This window comes from Camelus dromedarius, chromosome 18 (assembly GCF_036321535.1).
Source record: "Camelus dromedarius isolate mCamDro1 chromosome 18, mCamDro1.pat, whole genome shotgun sequence".
In the NCBI taxonomy this organism is placed as follows: Eukaryota; Metazoa; Chordata; class Mammalia; order Artiodactyla; family Camelidae; genus Camelus; species Camelus dromedarius.
Genome location: NC_087453.1, coordinates 6,262,643 through 6,268,642, shown reverse-complemented (window position 1 = coordinate 6,268,642; position 6,000 = coordinate 6,262,643).

The window sequence follows — 6,000 nt, the reverse complement described above, 5'->3', positions numbered from 1 at the left end:
CGGCTCGGTTCGAGTTCCGCTACATTTGAGATGGTTTTGACATTGAAGGGGGAGATGTCACGTGAAGAGCTGGGGGAGGCTTGGTTGGAGATGCACGTTTGGGTGTCATCACTGTACGGTTACATCGAGATCTGAATGAGATCGCTGAGCCAATGAGTAATGACAGACGAGATGAAACAGAACTCACTGGATGCCCCCCACCCCACAGACAGCCTCCCTGGGGGGGCTCTCATCTTGCTCATAATAAACCCTAAATTCCTACAGCGTCCACCCTTTCTGACCACAACTCCTATCAACTTCCCCACATTCTGTCCTACCAGCTCTAACTGCACCGGTTTTCCTTTGCCTCCAACAGATCCAGCTCATCCAGTCCCAGGCCCCTTGTCTGCCCCCACTTCTGCCTGGAACCCTCTATTTGCCAAATCTGCCTGCTTGCTGGCCCACTTCACTCAGGGCTCTGTTCAAACACCAGCTTTGTAGGAACCTTCCCCAACTCCCTAACCCAAACAGCTCACTGTTCACCACCCCACGACCCTGTTTTATTGTCTTCCTGTCTGTAAATTCCTCTGTTCAGTATTTGTCTTCTCCTACAAGACCGCAGGCTCCCTGAGGGCAAGAGCTTTGTCTTGCCCTTGAGCAGAGCCTGACACGTGATGGGCACTCAAATATTTGCTGACTACCTTAATAACAGCATGCATAACGTGTGATCATTTTCTACTTTTTACCTTCTGCATTCTCTACCTAAAAACCTAGCAGTCTACCCACTAAACTTTCAGTTTAGAAGCCTTTAGAAGTCTCAGTCACAGCCTTAAGAGTCAACACTGACATGCGCGTAGTAACAGAGAGGACTTGGGAGCAAGACGTCACATCTTCAAGAGACCAGCAGGAAGCAATCCTGTGTTTCAGCAGCTTAATAAGATAATCAGTATGTGCAAATGTAAACCAGGGTGAGGGCGAGTGGAGGGGAGGGGCAGACACACCCATCCCAGCTCCTTGCTTGTTTGTGCTACTGTTTCCGGGAAAGGGGCTTCCTCTTGGGTATTTGGCAAAGCAAGTTTTGGTATTTTGGTAACTTCCTGCCTGGGCAGAAACACCAACACTAGGACAGGGCATTTTCTAGGCATATGCAAGACTGCAGCCAAAGAGACTTTCTGTGGGTCTCTGCCAAAAAGGAGAGTCAGCTCTCTTCTAGTCCTAAAATAAAAGCCCCTTGGAGAAGGGAAAAAAAATAGTACTTACGTTGAAAGTACGGAATTTAGAAGGGTTGCTGGCTGGAACAGAAAGGGTAGGTTTTCGGGCAGTGAAACTGTTCTGTGTGATACTGTAACAGTGGATACGCATTGCGATACAGTTTTCAAAAGGCATAGAACTGCACAATATGAAGAATGAACTTTAATATAGACGGTGGGCTTTAATTAATAACCATGTATCAATATTGGTTCACCATTTGTCCCAAATGTGGGACACTAATGGAAGATGTTAATAATAGGGACATTGTATGGGAGGGGGAGGAGGCTATGTGGCAACTTTCTGTACTCTGTGTTCAATTTCTGTGTATTCTTACATTCTGAAAAATAATCTGTTAAATAAAAAATAATAATAAAAGTTTAAAAAGCACACTTTCTAACGAGTGCAAAACTTGTGAAGAAAACCCTACATTTCTTTCTTGTGTAAGCGGGAAAGAGAACCATCTTTAAGCGGACGTATCTCTTAGGAGAGTGAAGTGGAACCAGCGCCAGCCACCAGTCATGAAGCTGGACTCCATCCACGGCTCCTGAGTTTGAACAGTGTTGTGTGTGATTTTGCCACTGCTGCTGTTGTTATATTTAAATGTCAGTATTTTGTCATCCAAAGAAAGCCCTCAGAGCTCTGTGACTCTCAAAAGACAATATCAAATGTTTCAACAACTGACAAACCTCAGACTTCCTGTATTTCTGTAACTTGCAGTTTTCCCTTCCTTCTTCTTTTAATTTGTTAATGATCTCTCGGGCCACCGGCTCTCTGTCACACGTCCCTAACTAGATCAGAAGATCAAACGTGAAGCTTTGCTAAGTAATCAGTGTAATTTCACCCGTGTGGCAAGCTATTAAAACAGACCTTTCGGGGGTTTTCAAGGACAACCAAGGTATTGATTTGGCAACCAAAAACTCCTGTAGAGCAAGAAATAGGCAAGGGCCAGTATTTCCACATCATCCTTATTCCTGCTCTGTCCGTCCCCACTGAAATCCTGCAGGCTCAGCAAAGGAAAATACCCTCAGCCACCCCACCCCGCCAACCCCAGTTCCTGACTTCAGAAAGAAATGTCACTGTTATAAATTAGACAAGGGAAGAGAAACCTCTTTTCTTTGACAACCTTTTTTTTTTTTTTTGAGATCTGCTTTCCCATACATAATTTTTCCTCCAGTCATTACACCTTTATGAAGATTTTTTAAGAACACATTTCTTATGTAATTTGTTTTGCATTTCTGGAATGAGGAAACTTTTCTGCTTGTATTTGTTAAAATCTAGGCAAGGCGCTGGGGTGATAGATCACCCTGAGCCTTGGAAGGAAATGATTCACCGCAATACTGTAACCGAAAGTGTTCTAACACCAGGGAAGGAGGCAGGTCATTAACCGAGTTACCTGCACAAAGCAGCTGTGAGAGGCACCAGCGCCTCCTCAGCTTAACCATCAGAGGTTCTACGCCCAGCTCACCTGCCATCAGCTCGATTCCTGTTCTCTGTTTCCTCTGTCCAACTACAAATAATTGATGCTGGGAACTCTTCCTTCATATTTAACTTTCCAAAGACACCCCCAAATCATCCACATCTGTCCATCTGCTTCCAAATGTTCCTCGCCTGGCTTTTCTCATTTTGTACTTAAACGTTTTGCCCTTAAAACATGTTTGCACTTAAATTTGTTGGATAAATGCACGAATAAAACCCAGAATGTTCTGAATAAATCCAAAGTTGTAAAAATAAAATACACCTTTAAAAAGATTAAAAAATAAAATAAAATTCATTTTAAAAAATTGAAGTATAGCTAGTTACAATGTGTCAATTTCTGGTGTTATACATTTTATTTTTTATACTTTATTTATTATTGTATTATTGAATTGTTTTATTTTGGTGGTGGTGGGGTAATTAGGTTTATTTATTTTTAGAGGAGACACCGGGGATTGAACCCAGGACCTCATGCATGCTAAGCATGCACTCTACCACTTAAGCTATACCCTCCCCTAAAATACATTTTTATTTAAATAAAAAGCATCACACTAAAGCAATGTGTGGGAGAGGTGAACACTGAACACATCTATTACTAATAAAATGATGCCAAACAACAAAAATAAAACAAAGGGGAGACTAAGTGAAAAATGTTTCTTTTATTTTCCGCTCAGTGTTTTGCTGACGGCTGACCATCATCCTTTATGAAAAGTGATGTGAAGTATGTCTCATCTCCCTTTACTGAGTTACATTTCAAAATTGAAAATTGGTCATTATTGAGGGAAAACTGAATATTTTACACATTGGGATTCAAGTTGCTACTTGCATTCCACTTATTTTGCCTTAAAAAAGCCAGACTTGATCCATGTATTTTGAACAAATACGCTAAAACTGAGCAGGGTCATAATATATGACTTTCATTAAAAAATAAGATAAAATAAATTACATTTTATAATTGCATCAGTATAAAAATAAATACATTAACATTAAATATTAGAACATTTTCTTCAACCTAAAAGATCACTTTTTTCTTTTGATTTTAAGAGATATTAAAACTTTTTTCATGGGCTCACTGTGTCTAGTGAAGAAGTCATCCGTGGAGGAAGATTATTTTATAGAAACACAGATTAAATAATCATAAAATCCAACAACAGATGACAGATTTTCTTAACATTAAACATTAAAAAAAATCTGCCAGCGATTTTTCACAATTATGAAAAATATTTGCACTCAATTTTAAAAGACCAAAAAGAACTTCAGTACCAAATAAAAATCAACTGAGTATTCAAATCTGGAGAATATAAATAAATTGTGGTACCTCTATTCAGTGGAACATTATTCCATTACTAAGAAAACTGAGAGTTTTCAACAAACATATAACTTTTTTTTTTAATGTGTGAAGTGCAAAACATATTTTTAAATGGATTTTCTCCTTAGAGTTAGTGGAGGTCTATGGAAATGGACACATATATTTAGTGGATAAACTAGAGTTGACTTTTTGGAACTTTTTTGAAGGGAGACGTCTATTGAAATGTAAACCATGTATAGTCTTTAATTCACAAATTCCACAAACTCCACTTTTAGGCATTTATTCTATAAATTCATTCCCACATGTGTGCAAGTTTATAAGGGCACAGATAGTCATGATAATATGTAACAACAGAAAACTGAAAAAGAAATTAATATCCATCATAACCAGACTGGTTATATAAATGATGGTCTATTTCCACCATGGAATACTATACAGTCATTAAGAAGAATTCTGTAGTCACAGAATAGCATGACTCATTGGCCAGAACTGTATTACCTGCTTATTCTTAAGCCAGTGGTTCTTTTTTTTTTAATTTTTAATTTTTTTTGAGGGGGGAAGTAATTAGGTTATCTATTTATTACTTCTGGTGGAGGTACTGAGGATTGAACCCAGGACCTTCATGCATGCTAGTCATGCACTCTAGCACTCTACCACTGAGCTATACCCTCCCCCACAGTGGTTCTTAATCAGGTGCATTTTTGCTTTCCACAGGACACTTGGCAATGTCTGGACAATGTCTGGAACATTTTTGGTTGTCACAGCTGGGGTGTGTGGGGGATGTTACTACTGGCATCTAGTGAGTAGAGGCCAGGGATGCTGTTAAACATTCTACAATGCACATGACAGTCCTCAACAGCAAAGAATTATCTGTCCCCAAATGTCAAAAGTTTTGAAGTTGAGAAATCTCATTCTAAACTGATCACTGGTAAGGAAAATAGAACACTGAGATTTGTGTGTTAAAGTAACTGAGTTTTACCTTCTGGGACAAGGGATGGTCCAGCCTTCCCTTTGACTCTAAAAAGAGTCAGGGTTCTGTGAGCAAAGAATAGAATGGTTGTTGCATAAGAAGCCAGTAGTATCTGCCATGTATGTGGAAAATCAGAGCATTGGAGGGATGGTATAGCTCAGCCGTAGAGTGCATGCTTAGCATGCATGAGGTCCTCGGTTCAATCTCCAGTGCCTCTATTAAAAAATAAATTAATTAAATTTAAAATAAAATAAAAAGTTTAAAGAAAATCAGAGAACAATATAAAAATCAGAGAGCAATATGAAAACAAAAATATTTTCATATGGATATAAAACCTTGAAAGGGATAGTGTCAAACTGTAGAAGGCATTAGCTGGGTAGGAGTAGAATTTTGAGTGATTTTTATTTTGAGTTTTTGCACTGCTTCATATTTTTTAAATGTTCTATAATTATCATGTCTTAATTTTATTAACAGAAGAAAAGTTATTAAAATATTTCAGTAAAATTTAGGTATAAATCTGGCAAGAATATAGTTTGTGAGTTTTTTTCACTATGTTGCCCTTTTCTAAGATTGATGAAATTTAAAAATTGAAGTGATGACATGTATGTATATGTATGACTGGAACATGATGAAACAACAGAAATTGACACAACATTGTAGACTGACTATACTTTAACTAAAAAATAAAGAACTCTGAAATTAAAAAAAATTTGAAGTGAATGTGTCTGTGAAACCTGAATAAATCTGACATTTTCTGAAAAAAAACTTGATTTTCCAGATTACAGCAGAAACTGAGTTAAGCTGATACAAATATCCAGGTTGTTTAAAAAAAAATTGTTTTTTTGCTTTGAGTAATCTAATTTTCCATATACAGCATTGAATGAAAAGGGGAATGAAATGGGAGTTAGAAAGCCCAGCTTCTAGAACACAGTCTATTAAGCATAAGAAACTGGGCAAATTTTTCATTTATCACTATATCAATAGCACCTGAAGGAAATGAAATCACTGTCTCGAAAAG